This window comes from Eurosta solidaginis, chromosome 1, assembly GCF_040869045.1.
Source record: "Eurosta solidaginis isolate ZX-2024a chromosome 1, ASM4086904v1, whole genome shotgun sequence".
NCBI classification, from domain to species: Eukaryota; Metazoa; Arthropoda; class Insecta; order Diptera; family Tephritidae; genus Eurosta; species Eurosta solidaginis.
Window position 1 is genome coordinate 109,169,508 of NC_090319.1, and position 17,800 is coordinate 109,187,307.

The 17,800-nt window shown below is 37.0% G+C and overlaps 1 protein-coding gene and 1 long non-coding RNA gene across 5 annotated transcripts in view; both read left to right on the forward strand.

The window, feature by feature from the left end:
- Window positions 1-4,125, forward strand: part of LOC137236723 (uncharacterized) — a 58,972-nt gene extending 54,847 nt beyond the window's left edge. Inside the window, exon 3 of the long non-coding RNA XR_010948598.1 lies at window positions 3,544-4,125. This is a non-coding gene — a long non-coding RNA (uncharacterized lncRNA). The remainder of the gene's footprint in view (window positions 1-3,543) is intronic.
- Window positions 1-17,800, forward strand: part of Hs6st (heparan sulfate 6-O-sulfotransferase) — an 812,621-nt gene that overhangs the window by 91,706 nt on the left and 703,115 nt on the right. The gene's annotated exons all lie outside the window — the stretch shown is intronic.

The following is a 17,800-nucleotide window of genomic DNA, read 5'->3' on the forward strand; positions in this document are numbered from 1 at the left end:
ACCTGGTCCTTCCAGCGGAGGGGGGCACCCTCTTCCGCTACTTCCGTAGGCGGATTCCGATAAAAATACTTTATTAGCCGGAGCATCATCTTTCATTAATAACGTATCCTGCCTAGCGTAGCCGCTGCGTTTTAAATCGCTGGACTATGTTGATTTCTGCGTAAAACTTGTACAGCTCATCATTAAAACTTCTTCGGGACTCGCTGTCGCGAACGAGTAGAGGTCCGTAAATGTTAAGAACTTTATTATAAACATTAAGTACATAGTCGGATGTTTGTTGTAATAACTTTCTTAGGCTGCTGCCTTTTAATACTGTCTGAGTGCTAATCTGTCTCGGCATGGTAAAGAATTCGTCACTGTCTTCTAGATCCTTATGTGTATGTATGGGCGAAAACGCCAACAAGACAAAGGTTGCTCAGCCTTAGCGATTACATATTTCCTGGCTTTTGACAGGATTTTTCAGTTTGGTCGTTAAACAAACTTTATGATAATACTACGAACTCTTTCAGTCTATGGAATGGCCAGTTCAACCTAACCTCACCTAGAAACAAAATAAACTGCTGTTAACGCAATAAATACAGAATACGAATTGTGGATAGAGAGACATTCGCTAATAGTTCGCCATCTATCTCTTTTACATGCTTTCAACCGGCGAATTTAACATGGCGATGTACTTCTAGTTACTTCTACTAGTTACTGACTTCTCTTTAGGGTATGAACATATACAACACTCGAAGGGTTACGCATGCAACAAAAAATAGACAAGATGGTAAGTTTTGAAGAAGATGTGAATGATATATACCGCGCATACACAGCTACTATCACATCTGTGGCTTTCAGGCATAACCGAAAAAGCTATTTTCTAGAAAAGTTGCCTTAGTTTTTAAGTGGCTATCGGAAGTTATAAATTTTAATAACTTTCTTTTATAGTATCATTGTTTGTGTTGCAAAAGTTGAAATATTAAAAAACAAAAATTTTTTATGGCGAAACGCTGAGTTGTTCGGTTATATACTGAGTGCTAAATGTTTTTTTAAGACAAAAAATGTAACGAGTTACGTGCAAAAAAGTGTCTAGGGACGATGTTCCTAGGAACTAGGAAGCATAGCCTCAGCTGTTATACCCACGCCAAATATGTTTTTATATCTCTGCAATAGACTTCGTGACATCACAAAATGTAAAGCTCTGTACTTGTTTTTTCCTTGTTCTTAAAAAAAAATTAAGTACCTCGTACTACCATATAGTGTGGCCCCTATATAAGCAATATACTAAACGTCGCCCGACTCCGCTGGAATTTTATATTTACCCTTTTTTTACAAAAAAAGTGTGACACACAAAAATGTCATTGACGTATAACAATTTCTAGAGACCCTTCAGTCGTTGTTCTGCCCTAGCTTTGGTCTACCTGTATAAGTTTTAAGAAGTTTCACAACTCCTCAATTGATTTTCCTAATGTTCACATTATTTCTTCGACAGATATTGCAGCAAAATAGCTGTGTATTTCAATTGAAGCTTTTTTCTAAACCAGCAGAAAAAATTTTAAAGCTTTAGAAAAAAAAACCTCATATTAAATTGAATGTCAGTAAACTGTTGTCTCTAAATGCTAATTATTAATAGCTTTTTAATGTTCGTTTATCGTTTTATGTTTTATTCAAATGAATTAGACTTCCTGATGAAGATGTAAAAAAAAAAAACACCGGAACGCGTAGGAGAATATGAGAAGACTTTAGTTTTTGTCTTCCATTCATCGGCCGAAAAGCTTCTTTTAGAAAAATTAGTTGTACAGCTTAGCTTCTAAAGTTTTTTAATGAACTTTTACATTTTTAAAAGTTTCCTTTCAGCGACTAAACTACCTAATGTACGTATATATGTATATGTCACACGTATGACAGTATCAACATCCTTATATAAATTGTTCACAATTTCTCCTTTTGCAACTCATTATTTCAGTCTAATTAGTTGTAGTCCCAAAACTAAGTGACTTTCTAATCTCATTTCATGCTTTGCTTCACAATTTCTTATCTCTTGAATAACTAAGCTTTTCAGTGATTTTCCTCTCCAAATACTTTCGTACCGCGTCTACGTATGCATGAATTGTTTCATTGCTCATATACATTCTTATTTACATATATTTATGTATGTCTGTGTATGTATTTTTCGCAGTTTCCGGTTTCATTGCGCCATTTTCCTGAGAAATTCCCCAAGTTGAATTCCACGTTTTAATTGTTAAAATGGTAGCAACGGGAAACGTCAACAAAAAATGAAAAAACAAAACACGTTGAAATGACATTGTGTTAACTGTAAACAATTTTGCATCAAGATGGTAAGGATATTGGTGTTCTATTGCTGCAATATTATTCTGAATTTAGCAGCCGAAATGCTACAGGAACTGCAGATATATCAATGAACATACATACATAAAAACAGATGTTTATAAATGAGAACTCTTTTGTCACCCAGCTGAAAAACATTGCTAGGCAGAATTGTGAAGTGTATGTTAATCTATAAAAATAGTAAAAACTCGACTCAATAAACTTAGTTGAGCCAACTAAAATTTAAAGTCCTTTCAGATAGTTCAAATTCTGATACAATATTTTTATTTTGGCCAACGCTCGATCTCAGTCCTGTTTTTATGCTGAATATATAGCAGTTTTCTTATATTTCTATATATTTTTCTATTTTTACATAAAGCCCAAAAATCTTTCCTCTAGATTCTAGATGATAGCCATGGTTCCTGGATCAGCGTCACATCTAACGAACCCTCATCAGGAGTCAGTAGAAGTTCTTTCGAAGCCACTGTCTTGAATGTTTATGTGCAGAACTGTTAACATTATTGCCATGTTAGTTTCCTAGTACCTTTGATATTTTAATATCTTAATATCATTATGCTGCCAAGATAATCCCAAGGTTTCCGGGTATACATATTTCCAAAGGCAGGGATTGCTTCCTCAACTCGCTCAACTTCCTGGACTAACCTGGATATAACAATTTTAATAACAGATGTACTACTTTGTGCTGAGCTTATTAAGTAATTATTGTCAAACGAAATACTTAAATAATAAGACTTTCATTTCCCCTCGATAAATTAACGTCAGTTTGATTTCTTTCCCGCACCTTTACGTAAACGAACAAAAAGCTTTACCTTATTTCAAAACTTTTCTTCTTTCATTTAAATTTTTTCTTCTTAAATTTTCTTGCCATCAAACATGAAGTTTTACAATGTTCTTTATATTTCATATTTTCTCTTGCTTTCAATTTTCGTATTTTGTCTTTTACACTCTTGTACTAATTTTTTGCTCGATGAAACTATGAACATACATATATACATTGTTTTCGGGAAATTTGATGTAGGAAGGTATAGATTATAAAAGGCTTATTCTGACATAATTCGCAAGAATAATTTTCTTTATGTTGTACTCGAATTACGCGGTTTGGACAAATTTTGCAAGTATTTTAAGCTTTGATGAACTATGTACATAAAACAACAACTACGAGGCACGTACAAACTTATCGCTTATCTTATGTTTCTTCTTTTTTACTTTCAGGTTTGTTCTACGGTTTACTAACTACTTTAGGTTTATGTTAACGATGCCACGGTATGGATAGACACCAACTACAAAGGGCGCCACATTATTTCTCAAAATTTGTTTCCATATTTTCTTAGAAATTTATTTACTACATATAAGTTCTGCAATAGAAATCATAAAACACCAGTCAGAGACATGCGAACATTCCACTCAGCTTTACGCGCACACGGTTATAAATGCGAGTTTAAACTCAAAAGCTTTTATTGTACTACACAATTTTTCAAACTTTTTTTGTTGAATAAGTTCTTTAAACCCTTGAAAAAATATACAGTTTTTTTGTATAAAATATGGTTTACATTTTAAACTGAACTTAGGAAATTCTTAAAAATACCATTGAGTCCAAGACAGGTTTAAATGCAAAACTAAAATTTTTTAAATTAATATTAAAAATGTGAATTTTTCTTAGTTACCTACTTTTTTGGATTTGGCAGAAGAAAAAATAGAGTAGAATTTTTGTCAACCGAGAAATATAGAAAAAAAGGCCTTGAAAATAGAATTTTGGAAATGCGTATGTTCCATAAACCAACTAGCTATGTATGTATACAAGATCAAGCAAGATCAAACAATAAAATTGAGAGAGCAAATAAATTTCCTTGGCGTGACGTCACGTTTTGTTCAGACTTAACTAGGGCTGGGACTATCCGCATATTCGAATATCCGGATATCCATACGGATATCCGTTGACACGAATAAAATCCGGACGGCATGGATATCCGGTTAATATTGTGAAACTATCCGGATATCCGGATTTATAAAGATCTTAATAACCGTATTTTTGGATATCCAGTGAAAGCAACAAATTGATGTACCATATATGTTTATTTAACATTAATAACAATAAATTCATGGGGCAATTAAATCAATTAACAGTGTATACAAAAAAGGTTCATATTGAGAAATATGTAATACGATGTTAAACACAATTTTCTTCTTGTTCTGGTGTAAGAAAACAAGTGCCGATATCATTTCCCGACTCAAAGACTTTCGCGTTGGACGAACTACATTTCCAGCACTTGAAAATACCCTTTGAGAATCTGTTGAGGTGGCAGGTATCGCAAGATATTTTTTGCAATTTTCGACAGTTTGGGATATATTTGTTCATGGTCTTGCCACCAATTGCTGGCACTGAGATTGTGGTTTATTTGTTCTTCGAATAAGTAGTGCGAAAACTCGTCTTCCTCCCTTGTGTCACCGTCATTATCATTTATTAGTATATCCATGGCCGTGAGGTCACTGTTTTACGGAGCTTCTTCATGGGCATTCATATCAGCAGTACCCATTTTATTGCCATTTTTCGAAATGATTTTTTATTTTGTTACGAAAAGCAAAAGGTCTCAACGTGCTTCAACTGTTTGATCCTCGGATCAAGACAACTCGCCATATGTGCAATAATGATATCTTCCAGAGATGGACCTTCAATGTTTTGAAAAGAAAAATGTTTTCTCAAATCTGCAGCTACTTTTTCTTTGAATGTTTTGCCATCCTCGTATCAGTGTTTTTAAATTTCAGATGCTTGTTAATAATTTTATGAATGATGGGTTTCGCTTTAGAAAATGTAATCTCGCTGTCACTGCTAAGCACATTTGTCGCGATTTCGAAAGGGGTGAGTACATTTATTACAACGTCAACTGCATCTCAGTCACTGTCGGAAATTGCGATATTTTGAGCGACTTTGTTGTTGAAAATTGAACGATCAGCAATTACTGCAACAATAGAAGATCTAAGCTCTTTAACTCTTTCCAACATAAAAAGAACTGAATTCCATCTAGTTGAACAACTTTGGATTAGTTTTTTAACTGTCTTTTCAGTTTGTATTAAACGTTTCTCGAGAGCATATGTACGTTTACTCGAATGATTCAAACTCATCATCAGTTTTGAAACCTTTTGGATGACTCCAAAACATTCCGGTAGTTTCATTTCTAAATTAAGACCCAATTGAAGTGTATCTGCACTGCATGGTTGACTTTATGTCAGGACTCAAACCCAGAACAGCATTTGCGTCCATACCATTCTCTTGAAAATGGAAAACCCGATAGTGGTTCCATAGACTTGATGTCGATCCTTTGTTATAGCGTTTTTTCACAATATAAACAAATGGCACTGTTCTTATTTTCACTTGTTTGTAAAATTGTAGTTTCTTAATTTTTGACGTTAATTTAATAATCTACAAACATATTTTGTGAATAATTTTCCGATGTTTGCTTCGTTCAATTCTGATATGCAGATATTCAACTTTTGTATTCCAGTCTCCGGACATACGGATATCCGGATTTTCCGTTTACGTATCCGGATAGCCGAACATCGTACCTACCACTACAATTTTTTATCTCAACGTTATACTTGGGTCTAGCTTCAAAACTTAATAATATCGTTTACTATCTGATATCCTTTTGTTGATCTTTTCATTGCATACGAATGAAAAGCTGATTGTTTGCAAGTGAAGATTGTATAAAATCCTCATTGATTGTTCGTGTCTAAGACGCTTTTGTTCACATTTCACTCAACTTTTTTCTACTTTTTTCGCACGAAATGATAATGAAAGGAGTAAAAGGTAAACAAAAAATGTGTCCAGACGGGACCATAAGGCTTTGCTGAAATTCCATATACATAAGTTTTATATAAAACGGGAATACCCTCAGTCAGTGGTAGTAGAGGATGGTATTTATTTTTTAAAAATTAAAGGATCTTTAATAAAACAAAAAGCTTGATTTTTCTCAAGCAGCTGTGTTGACTGTTATGTGTTACGAGTACTCATTAGATACTACATAATGCACTTTAACAAAACATGATAAGGGACCTGTAGTGAAATTCACTAACTTATAACGATGCGATTTATCGAGATTTTAATTAACGATTTTGTCGCTTGCCGTGTCGATTGTACTATTCACTAACTTAGTCTTAACGACTCGAAATAAATGACATTTAAATTTCACTTTAATAGTAGAAAGGTGGCAGCACAGCTTAACGAAACTAAAAAATGGGAAAAGCACAAAAGGAATGACAAAAATAAATAAATTCCGTATACTAACTGCTTTTAAAAGTCATTATTGTGCAAGTTTGTACATATTTTAACAAAAGGTAAGTAAATGCGGTATTAGTTTCTTTTTTTCTCTGTTGATATCGCAGTTATTTTTGTACCCCTTAATTAACCGTCAAGTTGAGAAATAATATCATGAGCCAAGTCTGGAGTTAGTCGGTACAGCTTTCGAAACTCCGTTGCATTCAAGTGAAATGGGTTATCTACTTCTCAAAGAAGGCGTCTGCCCACTGGCGGTGGGCTTAGTAATTCTTCGTCTTGTGATAAAACGTACGCCAAATACTCAAATGCCATTTGATTTATAAATAACCCACTCAGCATTTAGGTGATTCAATTTTGATTTTCCCTACATATCAATACAATTTGATTACTCTTTCTGATTAAATAATGAGTTATCATACAATTGAACAAAAGAAATAATGAAATATGAATACTTTTGATGATGAAAAACTAAAAAGAATTTTTCGATCACTTTTTGGAATAATTGTTGAAGTCCTTTAATGACTAAATTTTAATATTTCATAAAAACCAACAAAAAGAATAATCAAATATGCCTTTGATGATCAAAAACTGAATATAGTTTTTCGATCACATTTTGGAATCATATTTGGATCAGATGTGTTTACTTTAGGTGATCAAAAATTTATAATCATTTTTAATTCAGCTTTCTGAATCTTTTATGAATATATTTGTTGACTGACTAATGAATTTTATATCTGTTGAAATTTTACTTTTCATTAAAAATTTTATTTTTTTCACATTCACATATTTTTTCAATCATGAAGCTAAAAAAAATATATAAAAATTTTATTATTTATGCAAAAGATATTCTTCAAGACAAAAATATTGTAATGCTGCTCGCGAACGTAGATTTCCTCAACCATTTCTCCCCTTCAGCTTCCCAGAAAATACATAATGATTGGACAATACATAGGTTGTGAGCTATTTGAAACCCAGGTAAGTGAGACTATCTTGACATACGGCTTCAACATCCCGTATCGTATCCGTATTTTAAGATGCAGACGATAATGCTGACGTTGGTAGTCGCAGGTGTATATCGGTCAAGTTATTTTGCGAGTTAGCTATGGTTCGAATAGCTCGCTTTCGCATGCTTTCTTCCCTGATGAAATAAGATTATTATGTAGTGAATGAATGAGATATGAAGAATAAGTGCATTATAATGGCATTCAAAAATGATTCAAAAATCTCAACCAAAACGATTGAAATATATTCACGAATATGATCAGAAGATGACTGTGAAAAGCAGTCAAATATTATTCTAAAACTATTAAAGCTCAATTTTACAATGATATCAAATATGAATAAAAAGCGTTTCGATATAGGAATCATAAATGATTATTCAAGAATAATCACATTTATGGTACATTTTTCTCCCGACGATACGTTAATTTTCGAACAGAAACTGCTTTTAAATTTGAACGTTTTTAATCATCTTGGGGTATGATATTTAAATATTTTTTGATCAAAATTTTCAAAAAATGCTGGCTGGAAAAGCTGCTTTTCGTGTTTAAAAGTATTTAATTAAAGTTTCGAATTTCTTTTTTAACTAAAATTGCCAGAAATATTAATTTCGTGAATTTTAACGAAGCAAATTTACTTGCCATTTATTTAACAACACAACTGATCGTCGATAAACAAATATCGATACAAAATAGTTACTTAATAACGAAATCGTTATAATTATCGATTCACAAATAAAGCGATGGCAAATTTCGTTAAAAAAGTTAGTGAATTCCACTACTGATTTCGTTTGTTTATGCGTATATTCACTCACGGAAAAAAGTGTTGGCACAAGTTGAAAATGTCGTCTTTAAAGTTTGACACAGTTTGTATCTGACAAAAGATTTTTGCTCAAGGTTTCAGAAAATTGACACACATTTCAAATTCTTATTTTTTTCAAATATGCGTATGGAAAAAACTTCAAAACGTCAACCCTTCAGGTTTAATCTGTGCGTCCATGACGCAATAAAACCAGACAGGTGAAGTCAGTATTACAAAATGGAGTTGAATGACTTATCTACAGCATTGAAATTAATGCTAGTCTTAAATATGAATTTCTATTCTATTTCCCTTTTCTGAGAGTAAATGGAAAAGTTTTAGTCAACGAAACTGAATGGCGGTATCTACAGAGTGTCACATTGTCCGCGACTAAGGAATATGGAAACATACTGCAGACGTCAATGAGATGATTGACGATCTGGAACAATATCATGAAGTTGCGAATAAGTATCTGGGAGGCTTGCAGAACGAAAACTCGGTATTGACGGTATATGGCCCCAAGACCCAACATTTATCTATGTAAAACAAGGGTTGAGATAGGCTCATTAAGCAGAAAGAGGTGGCCGGTGTAAAAATATATAGATGCATAGGTTTTACAGCAACAATGCTATACGAAATCAGAGCTTATAGATTTGCCTGATAGCGAAAAAAAACTTTGGCTTATCAGAACTTTATCTCAAACCGCTCTGGCTAACCGTGGAAACGTTTAGACAAACATTAAATACTTCAAGCAGTATGATTAAGCTAAACAGACATTGTTCTGACTTTCTCTGTCTATCCACCTGCCTCTCCTCTGTCAAACCCTCTTCCTGTCTTATTTCCTCTGCCCTCTGCATTTTCTAGTTTATCTTAATCGGTTAATTCACTTTCTCTATCCCTTTAGTTCTTCAGTAAATTTTCCTCTTACTCTTCCCGCTCTTGCTGTTCTCCAAATCTAACTCTCACTATTACTCTTAATATTATCCTTATTCTTAATCTTAGTGTTTACCTCTTTATACTACTTCGTCTTAAACCATTGCTCTTGTTCTTACTTTTACTCGCACTTTCCTTCTACTTCTTGTTCTCTTTACTTCCCCGACTTCCCTCCAACTTCCTCTCCTATATCGAGTTGACTTTACATTACTAAGATAGTAAAAAAGTTGCAAGACAGTACGCAAATTTTCCCTCCCTACTACTTTATTATTCATGACTGGATTACGAGTGCTGTCAAATTTTTGTCATTGTACTACGGACTTCACCTGTCTGGTTTTATTGCGCCATGAGTTCGTCGATATAGGATGGTTATCGTTCGGGCTTGCACATTTAAATTCGAATTTTTTTTGGGTCAGATAAAGGTCTCGTTATTTTTCTACGTTTTATCTATACTTCCTTATATCTTTCTTTTTAAACCACAAATTTCTATTCAGTATAAATGCTATAAAAACTTGCAATAATTTTTTGTTTTATTTATAATCAACGTTTGCTTGATTGTAATACAATTTTATTGCTAAACTGTATATATATATATATGACATTATAGTATAAAGTCTAGAATCTACAGTGAAATTTCTTTGCTTTTTTTATTGTAAAAATTACAGTCTACAGTCAACTATATTCTAAGCACTTTGTTTGCAATCAGGTTGATTGCAAAGAATTTAGAGACGCAATCAAACACTGTGATTGCAATCATCAAATATGCAATAAAACTTGGATACATTTTGTTGTGGTTGTAGCGATAAGGACACTCCCCGAAGGTTTTGGGGAGCGTTATTGAGGTTCCAGTAACAAGCACCATTAAGGTACAGGCCAAACCATATCAGGAAAGATTTAATACGACCACATTGAACTTTCTAGGAGAAACAAGATTCGCCACGTGCGTGTGAGGTTGATGTGCCATAAATTGCGCTGGCAACCCTATTGAAATGGGTGGCGCTACACAACCCCATGAATCATTTGAGCTATTTAGTCGCATTTTACGGCATACATACCTGCTTCGGGTACATAAATACTTTATATAGCTTATAGCTTTCAAAAGAAATTCTGGTACCATCTTCAATTTACAATAGAAAAAAACTACAATGATTCTTCTTTGAGATTGATGCAATAATACTTTTTATACAATCAATGTTTGTAGCCGAAAAGTAATTGCAATCACATACTATAGAGTATAATGCTTATTGATATGGATTTTTATCAACGATTGTTAACAAAATGCGATTGCGATCAAATACTCAGAAGTTATTATAGATTCGAGAGAAAAGTTTTTCAAAAGATTTACGGACCCTACGCGTTGTTAGAGATGGCGAGTACCGCAGACATCAACATAGTCCAGTGAATTAAAATACACCGGCTACGCTGGCTAGGCAATTTTATGCGAATGAAAGATGATGCTGCGGCTAAGTGTTTTTATCGGAACCCTCCTATGGAAGCAGAGAAAGAGAGCGGCCGTGGGGGCCAGGTGGAAAACGGCCGCTGGTTGGACCAGGTGGAAAACGATTCAAATTCTCCTTGGTGTGACCAATTGGCGCCAGATTGCAATATTGATTGCACTTTGTGATAGCAGTATTTTACAGCTCTATTCCGAGCTCAGTGCTTCCCAATATATAGAACACTTCAATGCTTAAGGTAAACAAATCAAGCAACGCCTCATTCAGGAATTATTATAATTAAGTTTTATAACAAAAGGATCAATTTGTGACAAAGCTAGAATATTTTTACACTAAGGTGATCAATCGGCCATCCTCATTTTACATCCTTTTAATTGAGTGCCAGCAGCTTTGTGTAAATATTTCCTTGGTATGTTGTTTACAAACCAATAAAATAGTTGTTTTGTTCTTTTACATTTAAAAACGGTTTAATATCCTTCGCCACAAATTTACTGATGGTATGCAATTAGCGGTTGTTCAAACTAATTTCTAAATCGATTGATCAAGATTTCGTTCGAGCAGTTGGAAGGACTCTGCGTATAGATGGCATGGATTTTTATTGGAATATATTGTAACGAATTTTCTGCAAATCCTCTTATTTGCCGTTTTGCTAGGTTCGTATCGCTAAACTGTTGAATAAATAACTTCAATATTGAATAATGGAAAAATGACCTTTATTAAAATACTTCACAATAACACTGAAACTGTGCAACGAATAGCTTAATAACCAAACTGATAGCTTAAAGGAAACTGACTTTCAAAATAATACTGCTATTGCTCGCTAGATATCGTCTTAGTCGTAACTACTTGACAACTCCAATCAAACTGAATTACAGCGCCTCTACATCTGTCGCCTTTTATACTCTTTGGTTTCCTCGTTCGCATTTTTCTAGAATCTACTAGCATTGTCCATGAGCTCTCAAACTTCTCAGCTATAACTAAAATTGCACAATTTTATACATCTTTTAGGCGCTTCCAGAATTTACTAGTCCAGTAGCTCTCAAACTTCTCAGATATATGCATGTGTTAGTGCATTGACTCTCCGCTGATCGTATACGTACATGGTACATATATGTAGACGCAGTTATTGTTTCGCTTATGTAGATACATAATGATTGAATTATTGATGTGAATGTTTGTAGTTTACAGTCTCTCGCGCACACATAGGCGTATAAGTAAATGCATCTGTGTGTGACATCTCTCGGCTGCCTTATATATGTGTATACATGATTTGATTATTGACGTAAATATCGCTTAGCATGGCCTTAGTGATGGTATAGCTTAGTGATGCTAATATCCGTGACACTGCCCTCCACCTAAGTCTGATCGTCCCGATCAGACAAATCTCTCGATCTAAACGCTGCTAATCTCTCCAAATGAACCACTTTCATTTTGGTTCGTGGTTTGGTAGTGGTTTGTATGCGGTACACTACATCGTTGATCCGTTTTACAACTTTGTATGGACCTTCCCAGTTACACTGCAATTTCGGGGACAAACCTTTTTTTCGTTGTGGGTTGTATAGCAGCACCAAATCTCCTTTCTGAAACCCTTCCGAATTAATTGCTTTATCGTACCTCGCTTTCATCTTGTCACTCATAATCTTTGCTCATTGCCTTACCAGATTGTGTATCTCTCTCAGCTCTTCTTCCAAGACACCAGTGGATTTCTTGATATTCCTCTCCGCATCGGCATCTATCCTATAGTTCAAATCAGATGGCAGTCGAAGGTCATTGCCAAAAATTACCTTTGCGGGAGTTTGGCCCGTTGTGTCATGTACTGCCGATCGGTAGGCCATCAAGAATAAAGATATGTGTGTATCCCTGTCCCTATGGTACTTGTCTACTACTTTCCTTAAATGCTCCTCCAATGTTCTATTGAAGCGTTCCACCATACCATCGGACTGAGGATGCAATGCAATTGTCCGTGTTTTTCGAATGCCCAACTTCTTGCACATTTCTTGGAACACAGCTGATTCAAAATTCCTGCCTTGGTCAGAATGTAACTCCATTGGTACACCATACCTTGCAACCCATTCGTTTTTAACCACTTCTGCTACTGTTTCTGCTTCTTGGTTTGGGATTGGGTATACCTCTGGCCATTTACTCAAATAATCCATAACCGCCAGTACGTATTTGTTTCCGCGGTTGCTAGTAGGAAATGGACCTGCGACATCCATGGCGATCCTTTCAAATGGTGCACCTGAAATATACTGCTTCATCTGGCCATGACTTCGGGTTTTGGGCCCTTTCGCTCTGTTGCATACCTCGCAGTTGGCAATCCACTCGATGACCGACTGACGGCAACCAACCCAATAGAATCTCTGCTTAATTTTCTCGAGCGTCTTCGTGATTCCAAGATGACCTCCACTTGGACCATTGTGCAGCTCGCTGAGCACGCCAGGAATCCTCTTCCTGGGAACAACTATCAGTTTCTTCTTGCATTGACCATCCTCACTCTCCCATACTCGATGCAAGCAACCGGCTATCAATTCTAAACTGTTCCACTGTGCCCAATATGACTTCGCAATGGGACTCTCTGCTGACATCTCCTCTCTGCTTGGTCTTTCGTTTCGTTCGAGCCCTTGCATAACATGTGACAGATCTGTTTCTTCTAGCTGACACTTTGTTAGTTGTTCCTTGTCCCATTCATCCGTACACGTTATAGTCATTAGCCGGACATCTATAATGTCTTCTTTAGCCTTGGCCTTTGAGCAGTGCTTGCATTCCAGACTACATGGTCTTCGTGACATTGCATCAGCATTTCCATGGGTACTACTTTTTCGATGCTCAATGGAAAAGTCATAGCTTTGTAGTCGCCCGATCCACCGTGCCAATTGTCCTTCCGGATTACGGAACTGCAGAAGCCATTTCAACGCTGCGTGATCTGTCCTGACACGGAATCGCTGGCCGTAGAGGTATTTGTGAAAATGTTTAATGCACTCTACCAATGCCAACAGCTCTCTCCGTGTAACGCAATAGTTCCTCTCTGGTTTTCCAATTGAACGGCTGTAATATGCAACTACCTTCTCTTGTCCATCGACCAGTTGTGATAAAACGCCTCCTATAGCGTATCCGCTCGCATCTGTATCTAGAATAAACGTTGCTCTTGGAATCGGGTATGCCAACATTGGGGCAGTGCACAACCGCTCTTTCAATGTTTGGAAAGCTACTTCTTGCTCCTTGTTCCATTCAAAAGCTTTATTTTTTCTTGTTAGCTCGTGGAGACTATGGGCTACGCTGGCAAAATTTGGTACAAATCGGCGGTAGTATGTGCACAGCCCAAGGAAACTTCTCAATTCATGCAGATTCTGTGGTCTTGGCCAATCCTTTACTGCCTCTATCTTTTCATTCGCTGTACAGACACCTTCTGTCGTTACCTTGTGGCCCAAATAATTTACTTCCTCTTTAAACAGCGTACACTTTTTGGGACTTAACTTCAGACCAGCGCCAAGTTCTTAAGATGTTCATCAAAACTCTTGCCCAATACGATGATGTCGTCCAGGTACACCAAGCATGTTTTCCAATGTAGTCCTTTCAGTACCTGGTCCATGAGTCTCTCAAAAGTAGCTGGTGCATTACAAAGTCCAAAAGGCATCACTGTAAATTGCCAAAGACCATCACCGACACTGAAGGCTGTTTTCTCTTTATCTTCCTCCTTCACCTCAACTTGCCAGTAGCCGCTTTTCAAGTCCAGTGTGGAAAATCATTTCGTACCAGACAGCGAGTCCAGAGTGTCGTCAATTCTTGGCAACGGGTAGCTATCCTTTTTCGTAACGTCATTCAACTTCCGGTAGTCCACGCAAAACCTCATTTTTCCATCCTTCTTCTTTACAAGTACTACCGGTGAGCTCCATGGACTAGCTGATGGTTCGATGACGCCGCTGTCACTCATTTCTTGTATGATTTGACTCACAACTTCCCGCTTCGCCAGTGGAACACTACGTGGAGCTTGACGGATCGGCCTCGCATCTCCAGTGTCAATTTGATGTTTCACAACATTGGTGCGGCCTGGTTTGGAACCATCCTGGTCAAATATGTTCGCGTATTTTATGAGCACTTGTTTTGCCTTACTCTGGTAGGCTTCCTTTAGCCCATGCGTCCATGCCGTGATATCATTTGAAAGATCAGTATTACTAGATGAAACGTGTTCCTGGAGCTGTTCACAGTTAATAACTACTTCGGCCTCTTGGCATCTTCCCAAAATAGCTCCTTCGGTCAAATTGAATGGTGACTTGAACTCATTGAGTACTCTTACCGGAATACGTCCATCTTGTTTTGTCATAGCCAGGGTTTTTCCTACAAGTATGTTTAGTGCTGATTTGTTTGCTGCTTCGACAACCCACAATTTGTTTGTCCCACAATCTCCATCAACCTTTGCCCAGATGACTGCTTCGGATTTTGGTGGTATTTGCTGACTCTCTTCCACCAGCACTCGTTTACTTCTGTAGCCTCTCTCGTAGCCGAAATTAAGTGGTACATCCATGTTTTTATATCGCATCGTCTTGCTTCGCATGCCGATCTTGATGCCCTGGTCGATTAAGAACTCCACTCCAATTATGATTTCGTCAACAATACCTGCCACTATAAAATTGTGTAGTACCGTGACGTTCCCAATTGCTACTTCACATTCTACTTCTCCAATTACCTGGGTGTCTTCTCCAGTGGCTGTACGCAATATTGCTCCATGCAGTGGTCTTATCTTCTTGTTGACTAAATCCGCTCGAATGATGGAATGAGATGCACCCCTATCTACAGTCAGTAAACGTTCCTTTCCATCCACATGTCCTCCGACAGTAAGATTGCTCGACCTTCTTCCAATTTGTGAGATAGAGATTATGGGGCATTCAATTGAGGGAGTCAGCTGTCGCCCCTTGCTGCTGACTCGCTTTAGTTTAACGATTGATTTGTCTTGGAGATTTGCTCATCTCCTTCTGCTCTGCGTTTACGACCACCCACATTGTTGGAACTGTTAGGGTTGGTGTTGCAATAACGCGCAATATGCCCTGGCTTTCCACACTTAAAGCATTTGACTGCATCATTATTCTTCTGCTGCGTACCCTTCAATGCTTCCAAAATTGCGTCTACCCAGTCTGGCTTTTCCACTTCCACGCGATGAGCTTTGTACGCTGGCTTACTCAAAAGTTAGGCTGTTTCCTGAGTCAGTGCATGCGATACCGTTTCAGCAAACGTTAGCTTTGGATTCGCATATGTAGCCCGCTTCGTTACCACATCTCGTATGCCATTTATGAAGCTCTGGATTTTTACCCTTTCAGTGTTTTCCACGGGTGCGTCCGCATTTGCAAGATGAGCCAATCTTTCTATATCTAAAGCAAACTCCTGCAATGTCTCATTTGCTTTTTGGTAGCGGTTTTGCAACTCAATTTGGAATATCTGTTTCCTATGCTCGCTTCCGTAACGTCTCTCTAAAGCGGTCATCAATGTTTCGTAGTGGTTCCGCTCGTACTCTGGGATGGTCTGTAAGATTTCCGCGGCAGGCCCTTTCAGTGCCACGAACAGAGCTGCAACTTTATCTTCAGCATTCCATTGGTTCACTGCTGCGGTCTTCTCAAACTGTAGCTTAAAGACCTGGAGAGGAACAAAACCGTCAAAGGATGGTGTTTTTACCTTTGGATTACTAGTTGAAACTGCTGGGCGATTTAGTTGCAACTGCTCGATACGTCCTCTCAAAGCATCCACCTCGGCCTCGATTTTTTCTTCAAACTGTAAAATTTTTGTATCTTGCGCCTCCAACTTCGAGGAAATACGTCCTTCTTGCTCTTCCAGTTGAGCAGAGATCTGCGATGATATCTGTGCTGAAATTTGAGCTGACATTTCGGATATCCGTGCCTCTTGTGCTTCCATCTTCGATGTAATCTGTGTCGACATTTCTGACATACGCGTTTCTTGTGCTTCAATCTTCGATGTTATTCGCGTCTCTTGGGATTCCATCTGTGATGACATATACGTTTTCTGTTCTTCTAGTTGTGATGACATGTTGGTGGATATTTGTGATGGCATTTCTGTTATACGTGCCTCTTGCGCTTCCATCTTGGATGTTACTGTCGATGTTTGAGCAGTTATTGCAGCCAATATCATGTTCAAGTCTGTGCTGGTAATTGTCTGCGATGTTTCGTTTTTCTCTTCATTTTTGTTGTTGTCTCGTCCCCATCAGGATAAAAGACATACTCGTCCACATCAATTCCTTCTGCTTCCATTGCCTCTCGTAGCCGTGCCTGAAGTTCGAGTTTAACGCCGCTTGTATTCAATCCACGGCTCTCCAACTCCTTCTTCAGTTGCTGGATCTTCAATTCACTGAACTTTGCCATGTCCAAGTTGTATTCCCAATCTTCGGAATTTACTCAACAATTCCTCTTCTGACACCAATTGTAACGAATTTTCTGCAAATCCTCTTATTTGCCATTTTGCTAGGTTCGTATCGCTAAACTGTTGAATAAATAACTCCAATATTGAATAACAGAAAAATGGCCTTTATTAAAATACTTCACAATAACACTGAAACTGTGCAACGAATAGCTTAATAACCAAACTGATAGCTTAAAGGAAACTGACTTTCAAAATAATACTGCTATTGCTCGCTAGATATCGTCTTAGTCGTAACTGCTTGACAACTCCAATCAAACTGAATTACAGCGCCTCTACATCTGTCGCCTTTTATACTCTTTGGTTTCCTCGTTCGCATTTTTCTAGAATCTACTAGCATTGTGCATGAGCTCTCAAACTTCTCAGCTATAACTAAAATTGCACAATTTTATACATCTTTTAGGCGCTTCCAGAATTTACTAGTCCAGTAGCTCTCAAACTTCTCAGATATATGCATGTGTTAGTGCATTGACACTCCGCTGCTCGTATACGTACATGGTACATATTTGTAGACGCAGTTATTGTTTCGTTTATGTAGATACATAATGATTGAATTATTGATGTGAATGTTTGTAGTTTACAGTCTCTCGCG